Source organism: Cryptomeria japonica, chromosome 3, assembly GCF_030272615.1.
Source record: "Cryptomeria japonica chromosome 3, Sugi_1.0, whole genome shotgun sequence".
Classification (NCBI taxonomy): domain Eukaryota; kingdom Viridiplantae; phylum Streptophyta; class Pinopsida; order Cupressales; family Cupressaceae; genus Cryptomeria; species Cryptomeria japonica.
In genome coordinates, this window is record NC_081407.1 from 843,363,427 (window position 1) to 843,384,453 (window position 21,027).

Consider the following 21,027-nt stretch of genomic DNA (forward strand, 5'->3'; position numbering starts at 1 on the left):
ATTAATTAATTTAATTAAATCTAAATTCATATTTCATCACTTCATACATTATAAAGTTAGTCCCTTTTACTTTAAGTGTGCCTCTTTTATTTTAATCCTCCAATAAATCATTAAATCATAAACCCTAATTATGTCTTATTTCGACCTTTAAGACCCGATTTTGCATGTTAAAACATCTCAAAATTAGCTGTAACTTTGGGATTCTACTAATATTATCATATCTAACGACCCTGAAAATTTGGTGAAAATTTGGTTGGACCATGTGTAAGTTACACACGGTCCTTGACATTTTTCTGGAAATTTCGGGAGCATAATTCTATGATATTATAATGCTTAACCCCAAGAAATTGGCATAAAATTCAAATCCTAGGTCAGCCTAAAGATGAAATTAAGATCTAGGTTTTCATACATAAGAGCTCCCTTTCTTCATTTGGAGGCCTGAAATTTTTTAGCTAACAACTAGCGATTACAAGGAGCCTTCTATGTAGTAAAAGAGAAGGTCTTTTGGAGTGTTCAACAACATTCAACAACATCTATCAAGCATTCATCAAGCATTATTTCATCAATTGGAGCATTTCGAAGATGTAGGAAACCAATAGGAGATCATCGACTAAAGATTGGCTTGTATCCCTCCGTTCAGGTTGGGTATGATTTCATGTTGTTTCCATGTCTTGTATGAGCTTCTTTAAATCAATTTGCAGATTTACATTTATGATTTAGATCGTTTAGCATCATTGATTTAGAGCATTTACTTTGTCAATTACAAACATCTATGGTTTACTCCTTAAAGCATACGGTTACTCTAAATTATTTGCATTCATCATTTTAGGGTCTTGCACACACTATTTTACTCTACAAATCGGCTATTTGTTGAGGTGCAAATCACCAAAATAGGAGTTTGACTAAGGCGAAACGTCATATATCCACCCAAAACCCTATTTTCAGCTACAGGAGCGGGTACATGATTTGATCGTCACTACAAATTATAGGTCCGATAGAGCATACAGGCACAGTCCCGAGGATCAAATTTGAGAAAAATTCACTGGCATAGGGGCGTGGTACCCTGGTCCTCCCAATGTCAGGTGGATTTTAGCAGAGCAATAGTTCAGAACCTTCAGATTCGATTATGTTAGGTACAACTTCCTGTTTGCAAAATCAAGATAGGGGCGTGGCACCCCTGTCCCACACAGCTTGACTCAAATTTCTGGCATAGCTGCACCTCTAAACACACAACCTAATCTATATTTTTTAGTTGCACATCAGTTAGTTTAAGTTCTAGATTTTTAGATTAGGGTTGCTTGTGTATACCTTTATTCTAGGCTGATCATTCAAATCTGCACTTTGCATCACTTCTACTCATTTACAACAAAGGAATAGAAACCCTAAGAGGTAATCCTGGGCTCTCTCTTCCTGACAAGAAGTATCCAAAACATGTTACCTCCCTAGGCTCTTTCATATTCCACTTGTGCCCCCTCCTCTCTCTTTCTGTTTCTCTCACTCTCTTTACACACACACACACAATATATATATATATATATATATATATATATACTACAAGTTCCTACACATTAGTTAGTATTGAATCAACTACATAGATTATTGAACAATCTTATTAAGATATTATTCAATACTACAAGTTCTTATCTATCAATCAATTAGTTGAATTTTACAACATAGGGTAGTTCTCTATATTAAAACATTTTTATAAAGAGTGAGGTTGACATCACAAAGCTCAATTTTGACTATCAAAGAATGGTCTAATAGGTACATATTTTATATAGAAAGTACACTAATAATATTTTTATTTCTCATATGATGGCATTGATATTATATCTCCTCATTGTTGTTCCAAAAGTTATGTTCTTTATCCTCTTTCATTTGACATTATAATAATACTTCAAATTTTATTTCATTTTAATCATTAAATTATTGGTTAGGGTCAGCCCCCTTCATTAATATATAATAAAAATTACATGATTGATAAGTCCCCTCTAAGATAAATTTTTCCTGCTGATATTATCCAAATATCACATAGGATTACTATAATTTTAAATTCTCTCAAAAAACCTTAATCTATTACACAAAATGCCTACGTACGCTTATAGTTCATAAGAATATAAATTTAAAGACATCTTTCACCATCTAATAATGCTTACCATGTAAATCTATATCCAACTTCCTTTTCTATCTAGCTTGTTTACCTACTAAAACATATAGGAGATTATGCCAAAAAACTCAAAACATGGGGGCATTGCTAACTTCTCTAACCTTCAATATTGTCTTCCATTTCTTCATTTTCCACAAGTCCTTCTAATTTTGCATTGCTTCTATGACTTTGTAGCTCCAGACCTTCCATCTCCATTAACTTTTCTATCCAGTTTAGCTCTCGATTCACCACCACATTTTCCAATGTTAGAAGGAAATTTAGTTTCCTCACTACTTTCTCCCTATACTCCTGATAATCTATTTCATCATTGAGAAGAATGATTAGCAATTTTTGGATATCCTCTCCCTTTTTGTCAAAATCCTTGCGTAGAGGAATCCAAAAATTCTCACAAATCCTCGGTATATCTTCCATGTCACCCAAAAATTGAGATTTAAAAATGGATTCCTAGCCATTTCCTTGTTTAGTCCCTTTTTCAGCACTAAAGCCATAAACATTGATGAGATGTTTGTGTTAACTCAATATCTATTGTCTGCCATTAGGAAATCCTTGCCCAGAACTGTTTTGATCACATAACTACTAAAGGATGCTTATATCTTTGAATGGAAACCAACCTTGTATTTGTGATGCTCCCTAAAAAAACCATTTGTTTCATTCTCCCTAGATTCTAAACATTTATTCCATATAAAATTTAAGGTATTTACTAAAAAAAAATCTACAAATCTCAAAATAATTATAATGGTGTTCTTTCATCATGTTTGTGAGCTTCCCTACTCAATACATATTTTTGTTACTTATGCTTCCATTTTAGGGAAGAAACTTTTGTCTCAATGGAAACCAAATTTTTGGAATTATTTTTACCTTTTGTAATGCTAGTTGCAATCATAAAATGATTCTATTTTACAAATTCATTACTTTTCACTCTACCAATTGAGTTTTTCCTTCATTTTTTTAGATCTTTTTTGTCAATATTCATCTTGCAATTTTCTTTTAAATCATTCAATTTCTTCTCCACCAATAAGAATTCTAGTTTTTTAAAGTTTAGATGCATGATTTTTAAGTTCAAAAATTATAAAAAAATCATTTTTCTTGAATCTAATTGGCTCAAAAATTATACACTTCTGGTTAGATTTTACAGATCCACTATCTAAAGATAATTTTTTAAAGCATATTTTTTAGGTTGCATTTTGATTTATGCATTGATAGACTTATTTAGGCTTATGGTTGATGCTTGGATGGCTACTTATGATTCTATTGCCATCTTAGATAGTACTGATGATGCTAGTTACTCTATGTGGACTTATGTTATTTGATATGAGTCATGATGTTTGGTGATTTATATGATATCTATATTCATATGTGGAATATATGATTTATGATGTTACTATTGTACTAACCCTATTTCATGATTATGGTTTATGTGATGCTTTGATGTTATATTGTGTGATTGTCTTCATGAAAGGGACAATGCCTTATCACTCATCATGAGCATGATATGGTGTTGCACTTCTCTTTTCACTTTCCTATTTATTATGATAGATATATATGTTGTATATATGTTTAGTGGTGATTGCAGGAGTCCAGGTACTAGACATCAACTCTGCCTAGTCTCAAAGGTTTAAGTGTTTCCTATCCCAATGGAAAGTTGTTGGAGATGGCATGGGTTTCTTTCACTCATTCTACGATTATTTCTTCATCTTGTTAGGTTGTGCCACAACACCAATCAGTGGTAGATTCTTGCATTGGTATTTCCCTTTCTCGAGTTGCTGAATATGCGAGTCTATGACTTATATTTAATTTAAATTATGAATAATGTAATTTATTAAGGTTGAATTAATCTATCCTATAATATGAGTATTGGTGATTTATTTGATTATGTTAGAGTAATCTTTTATTAGCTAATAAATATTTATTTAATTATTAGTCTATTATACTCTATGGTTAAGCTAAATTGAGAAATATTATAATTCTTTAGGGTTTTCTCCTTTAGAGTTTTGAGTATCCTTTTATAACGATTATCTCTTTGTAATTTCATAACTATAATTATTGAATTGCATTCTTGTTGCACAATCAATATGACTCCTCTTTTTTGGATCTCTAAATTCTGGCCTCCATAGTGTTTTCGCTTCTCCTTCTGTGACAGGTTTGCATGCAAGTGATCTTTGGGAGATGTAGAGTTGATTTTTCCTCAACTCCAATATGGTATCAGAGCTCTAGATTTGCATACCCCCATTCTCTTCATGAGAGATTTTGGGCCTTCTTCTTCAGATCTGTGTATTCAGGGGTTTGCGCAGTTGTTGTTTTTTTTAATTTCTAGGGGTAGCGGAGATTTTGGTTCCAAAACGACCTCACAATTGGATTCACAAGGTTGATTCCATAAATTTTGATATGTAATTTGCCTATTTTTGGTGACAGAGGCATGATTTTATATTTTCACGCTTTACGAGGCATAAAAGTTCGTATGACTGTAGCTGCAAATGCTCCAAAAAAATTTCATCAAAAAAAAAATAAAATTTTACCCTCTTTATGCCCTACAAGAGGGTTTTTTTTCTTTTGGCCATAACTTGGTCATACAAATACGTTTTTTCAAAAACCTTATATCACCGAAAAGCTCTTTCTGAGCTCTATCTAGATCAGGAGGTTTGAACTTTTTTATTTTTCTTTTTTGATGACATTTTTTTCTGTCAAAGCCAGAGGTTCCTTTTTGCACTTTGGGATACATAACTTGAGCATCCGAACTCCGTTTTTCAAAAACTGTATATCATTGGAAAGATTGTTTTGTGCTCTTTCCATTCATATGAGTTTTGTTTGCAAATTATTCTCCAGGTATATTTTATTTTGTTGTTTTCTTTTCAGCACTCTGGTGAATACCTTGGTTGTTTGAGGTCCTAGGATCACTTTTTTGAGTAGGATGGACCTCGTCTTTGGCTGTTCTTTTGATTTCCATTCCTCTATCTCTTCTGATCATTGTAGCATTTTATTTATGCAAACACACTAAGATAATGTCCCATCATGCATTGTATACTTGGGATCTTGCACATCTAGTGCCTTATTGTACATGCACCACTTATAAATTGCTATGGGGGGGTTGATGTTTGTCTTTGTTTTCCATCTACCTTTGTCACGTGAGTGTTCCTTCCATGACATTAGCCTCATGATGTGTGTGGCAAGTGAGTGTTCCTTCCACGACACTATGTACTTTCTCTACACCTTCGATGTTCCTGGTTCTTCATCGTGCAGTCCTTGTTGGATGATCTTTTCAGTGTACCTGTCCCTCTCCCTTTTTAGCATTATGGGAAGGTGTGTCCTATTTTTCTAATGCTTCCTTGGTTTGATTCATCATCTCTTCAGGATTTGGTGTTTCATGCCATCTATATCCTCTAGTTCAATTGTTTTCCTTTGTTTTCCATCTGGTTCAAGTAGTGTCATTTGAGGGCACTCATGCAAATTATAGTCTTCTCTACATGGTCATGTTCTATTTCAGTGGAGATTCTTCAGGTCAATGGTTACTCTTTGACAATTTTTGTAGCTATTTCATGCTTTAGTGGTGCTTTTCATTCTCTTTTTTCTATTCCTATCTTCTAGAACACTCTTGTTTGGAGGCTTCTTAGTCCTTCACCATAGTTGTCAAGACCTGTTGTTGCTTTCGTGCATTTTTTACATTTGTTTTTAGTTCATAGTTTTTTTTAGCTACTCCCTAAGTTCATCTTAAGGGGGGGTGTTAGAGTAATCTTTTATTAGCTAATAATTATTTATTTAATTATTAGTCTATTATACTCTATGCTTAAGCTAAACTTGGGAATCTTATAATTCTTTAGGGTTTTCTCCTTTAAGGTTTTGAGTATCATTTTATAAGGATTATCTCTTTATAATTTCATAACAACTATATTTATTGAATTGCATTCTTGTTGCACAATCAATATGACTCCTCTTTTTTGGATCTTTGAATTATGGCCTCTATAGCTGATTTGCTTCTCTCCTTCGGTGACAGGTTTGCATGCAGGTGAGCTTTGGGAGCTCTAGAGTTGATTTTTCCTCAACTCCAATAGATTATTTAATTTATTCATAGTTATTTATTGTGATAATTGCATTTAATTTATCGAGATTGATTTAATTATTATGTATTCGTTATTTATTGTATATGTATTTATTTATTATTTTGATTTATTTTATTAATTTAATTATTTAATTAGTTATTATTGAGATTGATTTATTTTGATATATTGTTTAATAATTTATTTATTTTGATTTATTGTTGAATGATTTATTTGTTAGTTATTTATGATTTATTTGATAGAACAACACTTTGCAAATCTTAGAATCCCTCCTGTCAGTTGCAGCTCTAGAATTGTAGAATCAGGACAATGGAAGCTTTCTAGAAGGAAAATGGATGGGAACATGCTACAAAAGATTGAAGACCCCTTGGAGTTGGCCAACAAACTTATGGAGCATGAATTGGAAATACTTGAGGGAGTCCTGCCTCATGTTTTTAGGGATTACATTGATACTATTAGGAATACAGAGCCTTTGGCTCATACGTCTCCTACTTCCACATCTGGCATCATTCCATTCACTCCTCGAGAGGATTACCCCTTGGTTATGTAGAGGATACACTGATAGACTTGGCAATAGGACAACTGAATGTCTGAGAAGTGGCTGACATTAGATTCCTGTAGCATGGGGATTTCATTGTTGATAGTGACATCATTACTTCCAAGGAGTTCACCACATTCCTCTATCAACATAAAGGATTTGAAATTAGGAATAACATGAGAAATAGTGAAGAAGAGCAGTAGCTTCAAAAGTTACAAGAGGAGATGGATCTTGTGATGAGAGAAATGACACTTGAGAAGGGAAGACAATTGCTTAAGGAAGTTGGTGTGCTATTAAACTCTAGATGGGACATGAACTCTGCCTTGTTGTTCGATGGATTCCTCAAGAAACAAGACCCAAGTAAGCAAATGATGCTAAAAGAGATTGATAAACTCTTTAGAGGACTAGGATATGATCCAGATCAAAAGGCTCTTCTATAGTGGGCTATCTATCCCAAAGATAAAAGACCTATATTGGTTGATACAGAAGAAGCTTTTGGACATTTGATGGTGTAGTAGGTTGGAAAGACTGACCCTAGAACAAGTACCAAACTAAATTTGGATGTCGCTAAACTAAACCAAGATTAGATAGAGTTTCTGGTCTGAGAGAATTCTACATACAAAAGCCTATATGAGAAACTGATGAAGAAAAATAGAGGCTGCAAGCAAGATTGCTTAAGATTGATACAGGTACCAGTCAAATAGGGATGACATACGGTATTGACAGAGATGCCATGGATGCCATGACAGACACTATGTATTGGAGGAATAGGGCTGAAAAGACATCTCGGTAAGAAAAAAAGGAACAATAAAAGATGGATAAGTTAGTTCTCATGGTCGTTGAGCATAGATTCAAAAGTATGGTGCGGGTTTCAGAAATCTATTGGAAGACATACACTGGAATAGTCAAAGATTTGAAGAGCATGAAAGGCTCAGATCTCGGTTGGAAGGCATGATGAATGACAACAGTCTGATGAATCCAGGTGAGAAAATTGAAGCTGAGGCTTACTTGAAGTCCCATGATGAATTGGAAAATCAATTAAGGAAAGAGCTTCAGAGGCTGGACGATGGGAATACCCCTAGGGTGCCCTCTTTTTACAGCAATGGTGAGTTAGTATCGTTGGAACAGTGGAAACAAGAGTTCAGTGATGAGAAGAATCGAGCAGTAGCAGAGTTGGATCGAGACAAAGAATTGTCACTTTGTGTTAACTATATTCTATCCAATCATTTCCAGATAGAAAGCGTCATGAGGACACTAAACAATGACATTCTAATGTATAAATATGATAAGTACATTCAACACATAGGAATGCTGAACTTGTTTATCTTCTAGTTTGTTAACAAAAGTGCTAATTAATAGTTATGTGCTGAAAAGCCATGATGCTTGGTGACAATGTATACCCTCATATAAATGAGGGAACTTTTGTAACAATAAGGATCATTAGAGAAGAAGTCGAATATAGACTCAGGCTTACTATTGTACCATTTTGTGAACATACATAATATAATCAGTCATCTTTCTTTTGTGTATATGCTGTGGATTATTGCATCTTTCTATAGGTAGTTGCTTGTGATATTATCTAAAGGAGATAAGGTTACTTGTGTTCTTCCAGTAAAACTCTATGTTTCATATTGTGGATTTGAATAAAAAATTTAGTTGTGAATATAGGTTTGTATATAGTGTGCCTGCATATTATCTCAACCATGGTGCACCTGCATATGTATATAGTTTTGTTTATAGGTGGAAAGCCTGAGGTTCAATGTTGAACTTGGTTGCTCTGATACCATATGTAATATTCCATTAATTCTATACTTAAAGAAAATAAATTGTGATCTATATTAAGATAAATAGTTGAGCATTTCAAAATAAAACATAACTACTTCAGTTGAAGGAGAAAACTAACTAAATGTTCTTCAACATAATAAGAATCTAACTAATTTATCTAAAAGGAAGGTAATATTTTAACGATAAAAAAAATTCAACAAATATTATTAAGATAATCAATATGAGAAAGGGATTCAAATGGCAAGTTTCATTTTTGAGGGAAGAGATAAAGGTTCAGAGGTTACAATTCATCAAGCCTCGACATAGTTTGGAATAGGGAGAGCATCATCAAGGGCTTCTCCATTCAATCATAGATTTTCCAATCTCTCATGCCCCTTCCAATTCAAAGAGGAAGCTTACAAAGATAGGACAAAGCTAGGTATACTCATAAGTCAAGGCAAATACATAGTTGAAACTCAGTCCAAAATAGTGAAGAAGTGCAACAAATGACATGAGAAGTCCAAAGAAGTATTATAGCAATCATGAGTCAAGGATTAATCAAGAGATTTTTTGCATCCATGATACAATCTCAAACACACTTTTTACCGTTCTCTTGGTGATTGTGCCCAATTGTGTATGTCTTCCTTATGTATGAAAATGGCATTTTGCAGCTTTCCACTGATGATGTATTTGAGATGTCTTTGATTTATATATGGCATGAGCTTAGTCGTAGAGTGAGACTAGGGAGTTGGACCATCTCAACCATGGTGCACATACATATTTATATAGTTTTATGTATTCATTAAAAATTTTCATTTAATTTTAATCAACTAAAGAGAAATATTCATGACTTACAAGTAATAAAAAAAATTACAAGGATGAGGCATATTCATTACTTACAAGTAATAAAAAAACTTACAAGGATGAGGCATATTCATAACTTTTGCAGTCCTACCTTGGATATCAACACTAGAATCAACTCATATTGTTCGTGTATAGACAAGACAATATGGGAGTTCATTATACCCAACAACTAGTGGTGTTGTTGTTCGTGTTGGCTCTGTTGGACCCTGCAATTAAGATTCAATATTCATTATTCAATAAGATTAACTATGCAACATAATGAAATATTGAAAAGTGTGTTATCTTGTTGAGCTTCGCTTGGTTTTGAGAATAGTTTAATATTCTCTACTTAACAGGGCCAACCACATGAAGGTGGAAGCTCATTTGGCCCCTCCCCCCCCCTAACATCACTCAAAATTCCTTGTTAACATCTTATAATATTCATTCATTCATTCTTTCTACCATTAATAAAATAAAGCATTCATTCATCAATATCACATAATGTTCATTAACATATAACATTGATTAACATTAGTTAACACGCAACATTCATCAATATTAATTAACACATATCACCATAACCATTAATTAGCACATAATTACATTCACTAACACATAAAAATAAGTCATTATCAAATAAGTTAGATTACAATCATTTCCGTCTTTGTTTTTTTCTTTGAAGCTATGAAAAGACTAAGTGGAACATCGGTTTCTTCATCATTTCTCCCCTCTGCAGATGTTCCACCAACTACTTGTAATCTCGATGTATGCCTAGTCCTATACTGAGGACAAGGACGCTGAAGTGAAGGGGGGTCCTCTACAATAACAAAGAAATGGGTTAAATTCAAAAAAAAAAAAAATTACTATTACAAGTATTTCATTAATTTAGAGAACATAATTGTTGTGCTCTTTACTTGATGGGGCCACATCATTTTGTGTAGCCTCAACCTCAACATGCTGAACACCTTCTAGATCATCTGGAGTTGAAATGCTAAAGGTTACATTAATGCTGAATACCAATTGCAATTATATTTGTTTAAAGCAATAACAGTGGTCCTCTTTACCTGAGTGGGGAACATCGCGTTCTTGATGTTGTTTACCTAGATCATGCTCCACTTTCTCACCACCAACTACATGATCTAAAATATTAACAAAAATGGTTACATTAATTACTACTCTAATTACAAATTAAGATGTTTAATTGTATTAATAGCTAAATAAATAAATTTGAATAGCAAATGAATACCTCCACTACTAGGATGCACATCCGGACCTTCATGTGCAGGTGGTGTTTCACAATTAGCAAGCTACATTCCAATGACATGCACATTGTTATCATTTCTTGCTTATTTTAAAAAAAAATAGTCACTTTATGTTGGAACTCAACATCAATTAGATTGTTGGTAAAGTATTCAATTTGAAACAACTTCCATTTAGCATATTTCCCTGTGTGATAGATGCACTTGAATGTTGTGTATGCCTACTCAATTCTCATAGCCGATCAGCCACAGCTGAATAGCCTTGCTGGTAGGCAATTCTCTTGTCATCTTCTATGGGCGCTCTATTGAATTCAGAGCCCTATATTTTTGCTTGGTACTAGGAATTTTGCTTGCATTGTTTGATAAAAAATAAAACATTTGCAATTTATTAATATTTTGATTCAATATTTTGTATACATGAGATACTTACAATTCGTGCAAGAAGTTTCATGTAACCACCAAAGCCGAGTTTGTGTTTCCCATGCTTTTCTTGCCTTGCCTTGGTTGCCTTTGATGTGTCACTCAATCTATAAAAAGTTTGAAATATGTTAGATTATACAAATATAAAGAGTAATTAATTAGTACATAATTACATTCTTAATAGTATCTCGTACCTTCTTCTGGCATCTAGTGGTGTATTTCCTTTATTCCTTTCAATTTTCTCCTTGGTATCCAAAATTATGTCCTTCCACTCCCTCTCAGGAATCATGGGGGGACGCTTGTACTTTAGGTTCCTCTCCAAATGGGTCCTGTATTGGTCCCTCACATACTTTAGATATGTGCCAGCTTTTTCAAGGAGATTGGTTTTGTCAAAGGTGTCATTTCCAAACCACTCAACCATTTGGTTTGTCAATTCATATTTTAACCTTTTTTCTTGGTCATTCCACCTTTTAAAGCAAAAACAAACCTGTTAGATTCGGAAATGAACTAAAACTACATTTATTACACTTCAAGAAATGGATCAAAGGAAAACTATTATAGAAATGATATGAAATCAAAAGTGGATTAGGGTTAGTTCACATATGATGTACCACCTTTTACGTATGGTGGGCCCAAATATCTGCAATGCAATGTCACTAAGATGTTTATAGAAAATATCATTTCCTGCAAAAAATCAATGGGATCATTAGTCCAAAATGAGTGATCATAAAGTAAATTACAATTAGAGTATATATAATAATAATTTTAAAGTACTTGGAAGCTTTTGTATCTTTAAGTGAATCATTTCGTCATTGCTCACCACCAATGTGGCCTGTAAGGTTCCCGTACTAGCAATATGAGAAGATCTAGGAAATGATGGTATGTTATCAGCATTAGTCGCCTCTGGCACATCCTCATGTGCATCTCCTCCTGCAAAAAATGAATCCACTATGAAATGGCATTAGAATTCAAGAAAGAACGCTTGAAGGGAAATAAACACATGACAAAAGATAGAGCAAAAGAGGGATCTACCAATAGTGGGTGGGCTAATATGACATGCACTAGAGGATGTCTGCATGCTATGTGTTGCTGACATTGCAGTCAGAAATATAGGTGAGGGTAACTTCTGATGAGGTGGCATCGACATTTACATAGTAACATTGACAACACCTAAAGAATAATACATTAAATATATCAAACATTAAATATATGAAAAGTGCATGAATTGTAAACAAGGATGAACTTTTATTTTGAAAAATGACAGTATCCAGTATGATGTGTTTTGGGTACTCAGAGTGATAAGCCAAGCAGGTGATAATACAAGAAAATCATCATCACCTAAAGATCCTGCAAGACCTTGATCGTGGGAATGACTTTGATGAGGGCAGATAAATTACTGTAAAAACAATACATACATATTTTAGTTAATGACATAAAAGAGAATAAAATATAAACTATTATTGAACTTTTGTTATAATTAAAGCTTTCATTAATGCTTACTTGCATGTTTTCTACTATCCAAATCAATAATGCCACCCTCTCTCATATCTCATCAGTGATAGGATGCACGACTGCCAAAGCAACAATCTCTTTTCTAATTTTTATAAGAGGAATTTTAAAGAATTTCATAAGGTCTGTGGGATCTTTAAGATCATCATCACATATCTCTAATGATTCCACATCCCTAGAAAGGTGCTCAGGTACTGCAACTCCCTTTCCCTTTCCTCGAACATTCGTCTGTGTCAAGAATATCATTAACAATAACAAAATTAGTATAAATCACTAAAAAAAAGAACATAATAATGTAACAGTTTGCTTATATCTAATTTGTACAATTACAATAAGGTTTACCTGCTCGGTAGAAGTGTTGCAAGATACATCTCTATCTGCGATATGTGATGGATCCATGTTGGCCTGTGACAAAGAAAAAATATAAAAAACGTTAGAGAAATTAAACCAATAGACGTTGCACATCTAATAAACAATCCAATTTCCATAAATAAACACAGTTTAAAAATTGTCACATAAATAGTCACTCTTCCTATCTCCATCTCCATATTTAAAGGTGCATCATGAATTAATTATTTAATTGCATTAGAATTCAAAACATAATGAATTAATTATGTAAAAAAAATTCTATCAAGAATTAAATATTAAATAGATAATATACTAATCACATACCTCATACATTTCATTCTTTATCATCATGAACATCAAGGTCATCATCGCCATCATCATCATCATCATCACCATCATCATCATCATCATCATCATCATCATCATCATCATCATCATCATCATCATCATCATCATCATCATCATCATCATCATCTTCATCATCATCACCATCATCACCATCATCACCATCACCATCACCATCACCATCACCATCACCATCACCATCACCATCACCATCACCATCACCATCACCATCACCATTTTCATCTTCTTCTTCTTCTTCTTCTTCTTCTTCTTCTTCTTCTTCTTCTTCTTCTTCTTCTTCTTCTTCATCGTCATTGAGAAATTATCAATCATGATCATCATCCACTTCATCTTCTACTTCTTTGGTATCTTCTTCTTCTGTATCTTCTTCTTCCATCACATTATACTTTATCGGCCTTCCTCTTGGATCATGTCTAACAACAAATGACCAACCCGGTTTATGTGGAACCTCTGAGTAAAATACTTGCTCACATTGGCTTGGAAGAACATAAGGCTCATCCCCAACTAGTTCAAATGACCTTGTATTTAGCATTATAAAACCATTATCATGTTCAATAACAGTTTTATCAGGATCATTTTTATTCAATCATAGCATGTACCATTTGATGATGAACAAAACTAATTTGATGGAATTAAAGTTACACTGAAGCATATCATCCAAAATGCCATAGTATCGATTTTGAGACTGTTGAGGATTAATGTCATTTCTCGATGAAATATTTGTCACCTCAAAGACTGCAGTGATGCCAGAATCACAAGTTTTCTTCGTGTCATCCAACTTTTTTATGCGAAATTTATGACCATTGCAGCACATAGCGTTGTGGTGTTTGACTTGCAATATGTCAAACATGTAAAATTTATTGCATTGTGAGTTGATAAACATATGGGTGATTAATAAATTTATACGTACCTATTTATCTCTTAAACCATATGCTAAATCAATTTCCCTTTGCATAACATTGGAATCTCCATTACGATGTGCTTCTTTAACCAATGAAGCCACACCTTCTCATGTTAACGTGCACCCAGAATGTTGACAACATTCAATCCATACCGTCATCCAATCAAGATTGTTTGCAATATACAAATGTAGTGCATCCCACTCTCGACCAACTATACAAAAAATAAATAGACGTCTTACAATCGATTTATTTTGAAGATTAAGAATTAATTAACTACAATAAAATCTTATAATTACCTCTCACTTTCCTCAATCTACCTTTCCCCGTCAAGTACTCCCTTCCCAACAATTTTCCCAACAATTTTCCCTTTTCAATATCCACACATTTATCCTAATTTCAACATCTTTAATTAATGCAATTCAATCTAAAGGGAAAGAAGAGTTTAGTTTATGGAACCAACAATCTTATCAGAATCTAGATATATCAAGGATAGATCTATTAAATTCCATATTTCCCTAATGTAATGGTCCCTAAGCAAAAAATAGAAGTTTTACTACATTTAATGGTGAAACCCTAATTTTTCACCATCACATTTTGGTGAACTCGACTTTGTGTACCTTAATTTTTTATTTATGCTATTAAATATAATTTCTTATGCATTTCAAATTCAAATTTACATTTGCAAGTTTAATTTCTATTTGAATTGCATACATTTAGAGGTTAAATTCACACAAACCTTAATTTTGAACTTGTGGGTCACCTAATTTGGATTTATTATTTCAGCTCTGATTATTTATGTAGTTTAAAATTCAAATTTCTACTCCCAAATCTCATTTTCAATTGGATTACATAAATTTAGAGGTTGCTTTTATAAAAACCCTGATTTATAATTCTAAAATTTACTTTTGGGTTGCATAAGTTTTTAAATCTATTGTTTATGTATAATTCCTTCAATATCCACACATTTATCCTAATTTCAACATCTTTAATTAATCCAATTCAATCTAAAGGGAAAGAAGAGTTTAGTTTATGGAACCAAGAATCTTATCAAAATCTAGATATATCAAGGATAGATCTATTAAATTCCATCTTTCCCTAATGTAATGGTCCCTAAGCAAAAAATAGAAGTTTTACTACATTTAATGGTGAAACCCTAATTTTTCACCATCACATTTTGGTGAACTCGACTTTGTGCACCTTAATTTTTTATTTATGCTATTAAATATAATTTCTTATGCATTTCAAATTCAAATTTACATTTGCAAGTTTAATTTCTATTTGAATTACATACATTTAGAGGTTAAATTCACACAAACCTTAATTTTGAATTCTAAAATTGAACTTGTGGGTCACCTAATTTGGATTTATTATTTCAGCTCTGATTATTTATGTAATTTAAAATTCAAATTTCTACTCCCAAATCTCATTTTCAATTGGATTACATAAATTTTGAGGTTGCTTTTATAAAAACCCTGATTTATAATTCTAAAATTTACTTTTGGGTTGCATAAGTTTTTAAATCTATTTTTAGATCTGATATTTATAATATTTTATGATATGATTTGGAGGTATTTATCTTTGAAATTCACAAATCAATTTGCTTAATTAATCGGCTAATCAATCACTTTTACACAAATTTGCATTATTTAATCACACTTTTCAATTTCGAATTCAAATTTCCCCACTTTGTGAGTAGGTTTTGTTACCACTAATCCTACCAACAATATTTCCATGAGAAGAAGTTGTAGAATTGAGGCTTCATAAGGTTTAATTACTAAGGAAATAGAGCCTAGAATTTTGATAACTTGTTTCATGAGAATGTTGTTGGTTCCTTTTTAACCCAACAAATGATGTCATTTATTGCAATTATTTTTAAAATTCTCATGATGTGAATGAATCACTAAGTAGGGTTTCCATTGACCAATTGGAGAATATTGACAATGAATTTCAAAATCTTTAACAATGGATGAGTGAACAATACCTGAAAAGTGAGGAAATTTGATTGATTGAAAGAATGACACTTCAAATTGATAAATTTGGTATTTGATTTGTTGTGTGGTCTTACTCATATTTTTAACACTAATATCATGCCTATTAAAAGTTATTTCTAATTCCTTTGTTACACTCAAACCACTAGTCAAGTCAATCATTTTATTCTTATGTCTACATTCTTTCCTATTGTGTCTACATTTACATTTTTATCATGACTAATTCAATACAAAATGTTAATCATACACATGTAAGTCAAGGGGGAAACTTTGTTAATCAAAAATATTTTATACATCCTTATGTGAGTCTTTAATTGTGTCCCAATTATCTCCCACACCTACATATCATAGTGTTCCACCTCCTTATTCTCAACCTCAACCTAAATACAATAATGTCACTCCTCCATCTCAATATAATATGCCCAATTTCAATCAAACAACTGAAGAAATCATCAATAACTTAGCCAAAATTGTCTTATCCCTACAACAATAGTTGGTTTCCATTACCTAATCCAAGTTTAATGTACCCAGAATTGATGTAGTGAGCCCATTATTCGGTGACATTGTCCATGATGTCCCTCCTAAATATATCAATGTCGCTAAATTGGGTCCCTAAAATTGAAAAAGTGACCCCTTAACTCATGTTAAAATATTTCAAACTTTATGTAGTGACTTTCTTCATGACCAAAGACTTATGGCTAAGTTGTTTACTTGAACCTTTAGGGATAAAGCATTGTAATGGTATTGTTCTTTTCCTCCTTATTCTATCACATCATTTCAACGATTGGCCTTATTCTATCATATCATTTCAAGAACTGGCTAATTCAATAATTTTACAATAATATTGGTCCTAATATTAATTTAACTGATTTAATTTATTGTAAGAAAAGTGTTAAAGAAAAAGTGACTACTTTTATTGGTAGATAAAAATTTGTATTCTCAAATTGCTTATCCTATGCTTGATCAATATGTTCAATGAATTTTTATTACTGAATTACAAAAAGACAATAGGAATAAGCTTCTATTTTATGAGTTTACTTCCTTTATGTAGTTATGCATAGTGCTTTATAATTATTAGCTTCAAGTTAGTCAATTTGAATCATCTCCTTCAATGGCTCCGGTTGCTAAGAATGAGAGTGCTCAAAAATATTTTTATGGAGTTTATACGAAAAAATAGATACATCAAGATCATTGAGAACATCAATACCCAAGTGGCAGCCATGACATCAAGTGTGGCCAATTTATCAAAATACTTTAGAAAATAATTTACTCCTCTTTCTAAGTCTTTTCATAGAATAAAGACACAATTGATAAATAAAAATATATTGAAACCTCCTCCCATCAACCCAATTGATACCTCCAAACCTTTTCCACCTTACCATGACTCTAAATCCTTTTTCCAATATCATTGTCAACCTATTCATGATACCGAGAAGAGTTATTCCTTACGAGTAGGATTCAAGACTTTATTGATAACAATATGATATCTATAGATGGTATGAATGACAATGAATTTTTTTCTGTGTCTCCTCCTAATCAAAACCTCCATATCTTTACTCATCCTTTGCCTTCCCATCCTACTAATGTGGTCAAGTTTGAGCCTCTCACATATTCTCCTAATGACCTTGGTGTTGAGTTTAATAATATTGTGAATCTTGCTAACAAACCTACACCTCATACAAACACATATATTACCTTTGATCCTAGTGAGATAATTGATGCACTTGATGTCCCACTAATTATCATTGCGAAGATCAAAGAAAAATTCTGATGAGGGGTGCTCAATAATCCAACATGTATTAAAAAGAGCTCTAGTGGAAAGTCTTTTTCCATTCATCATGATGCCTATACAAAGAAAGAAATAATCAAGTTTTTAGGGATAGGAAGAATATTTGAGAGGCTCTGATAGCCACTATTATGATTATTATCAAGAAAAATATGATTTGTTATAAAAAATTTAAGCACTCTAGGACCCTCTCTCAGCTTTGGACTAGCTAGTGGCTAAAATCTGGTGTTTAGCTAATTCTCTGGTTAGATTTACATCCCCACCTATTGGTTTTGTAAACTCAATCAAATGCACCCCCCTCCACCAACTTGGGTAGGTGGGGGTGGTGTCATCTATGACCATAGGTTTAAATATATCTTATCCTACTAGCCTATTTGGGCATGAAAACTTTGAGTTGTGAAGGTGGTATATTTTTACTATGGTATTTCTATTATTAATGAAATAAGGCAAAATTGAATAATCATAGAAGTTATTTGAAAACACCATTCTCCTCCTCAAGAAAAAAGCCATTTTGAATCTGAAGTGTGAAGACGTTGTGGCTGAGTATAAGGCCATCATTTATGGGATTTTTCATGTACACATTTACCATATGAGAAGGGAATGCAAACAATCTAGCTTCGTTATGATGGTTTTCTAGGAATTTAATAATCTGGATGAATATCTATGATATTCCAGATTTGGTTCCCAAGGCAATATTTAAGGAAATAAAGATTCATAATGAATAATAATTCAAAGATCACCTTTTTCATTATAGAAAGTATTTAAAGAGAATCTAGATAGTTATGTTGAAGGCATGCAAGTTTTTGACCTGGCCATCACTGGGTTTTACACAATAGTATAACTTTTCTCAAGAAGATAAAAGGGTCCTGTGAGGAAGAATTCAAATGATTTTTCAAGTAAAAAGAAGGTTTTTCCAAGTTACAAAGTGAGTATAATAGGGAAGAGATGCCTGGCATATGGAAAGATGTTACCCTTTTGCTGATGAAATTCATCACTCTGGATGGGCATTTTAAAAGATTTGATACCCAACTTTTCTCAATTTTTTCTTACTTCTTAGACAATAACTCTCACCTTGCTTTAAAACCTTGTAGTGGGTATGGTTAAGTCCCCATAGCCTTTCACTAAACCTAAATTTTGTGGTTGAGCTCTTTTGTTCCCTCATGTTGAAACCCAACCCCATTGTTGGCTCCAATTCTAAAGCTAGGCTTATCCCTACCCACTTTAATCCCATCAGAGAAGGGAAATGAAAGAACTCCCCTAATCTATCTCTTAAGGACATGGAGGTGCTAGAGTAAATGGAATAGGAAGTGTAGGATTATTTTGGCTCGTCCAAAGATTTAGAATTAGATTGGTCCCATATAGATTTTGAGGAAGTTTCCCCCTTTCTACTAGTTAGGAGATTCCCAATATTATAAATTGCTCTCCTAACTTTGAATAAAAGGTCTTAAACCTAGAAAAAAGTGTTGAGAAGGAATTGGTTATTAAATTACTTTAATCACAATTTGATGTGGTTGTCAAGAAGATTAACAAACTTGAGGCCATGACTTATCTAGTGCCAACTGTCACAATCCTAAAGAAGAAATAAAAAATCATGTAAACTTAGCTCAAATGAGTATTGTAATTCAAGGATCTAATTAATTAAGCAATTACATATATTTTAATTTCTACAACATTTATAAATTTATAATTCGTGTGGTTTTCTAAAAGAGCATAACCCTTGTGATGCAATAGGTTTAAGTAGGATACCATTCACTACAAGAAATCTTTATGCATCAATATATAGTAGTAGATCATCAATACCATACATAGAAATAAAATAAAAGTACGAAAACAAATAAAATTTCTATGTAATTATTTCTCACAATTTCCAAACTTTTATGTTTGTTAAAGTCACTTTCCTTACCCAATTTTTATATTTAAATCAAAATTTAACTATTCATCACTTGAAATATTATATTTTAATAAATTTAAACTTACAGACTATTTAATTAACCTAGATTAAGTTAAGAAAATTTAACTTTTACTTATCATAGTATGTCCATAGATACACTTGTAAGATCAACTTGAGCTAACTTTTGCATAACAAATGTGAAGATGTGAGATTAATATAAGAGAGAGAAAATTGTGCATTTTTATAATTTTCTAGTAAATTAAGTTCTAATATTAAATTATTTTCAAAAATAAATGACAAGATATTTTAGATTAGTATACAATGCAGTGTCAATACTACACATAGAGTAAAATACATAGCATTATTATTTTGAAACATATATAAAATTCCAAATCTTGTACATTGAGAACCCTCTTTAAAATGTTGCTATGGTCATGATTTTATTTAGAGTGCAAAATACAAGCTATAATATTAGATTTTATGAATTTGTGAAATATAATTAATTAAAAATAAAAATATGAATACAAATTTATAAGCATTATTTAATGAGTGTCCTCTAACTTTATTATTTCAAATATCTGTAACTCAATATTAAATATGAAAATAAAAAGTAGAATTAAATTTATATGAAGAAAATATATAAAAAAAAAAAAAACTAAACCAGAGTTATATTCCCTGAAAGAAGATTAATGATGGAGAAAATGCACCCATCTTCATTTTTCAATAAAATAAATTGCATGCATTATTTATCTATACTTATTTATATTTTATTGAGAAAATATATCCCTACTTATCGTCCAGTGATTTTTCATATGGTGAGAAATGCTCCTCCACTGATTTCTCATCTGGTGAGAAATACTTCTCCACTAAATTGTATTGTATTTATTATTTTTTATATATTGTCAAGAATTAAAAAAAACTACAAAAAAAATGGAAAATACAATAAACTTTCAAAAACACTTTTCATTGGTCAAAGAATTTGAATTTGTAAACAATCAACAGTTTGTATAACAATTCTATTCAGGGATCTTTCTCATTGTATTTCTCATTGTATTGTATTTATTATTTTTTATATATTGTAAAAAATAAAAAAAAAAACTAGAAAAAAATGGAAAATACAATAAACTTCCAAAAACATTTTTCATTGGTCAAAGAATTTGAATTTATAAACAATCAATAGTTTGTATAAGAATT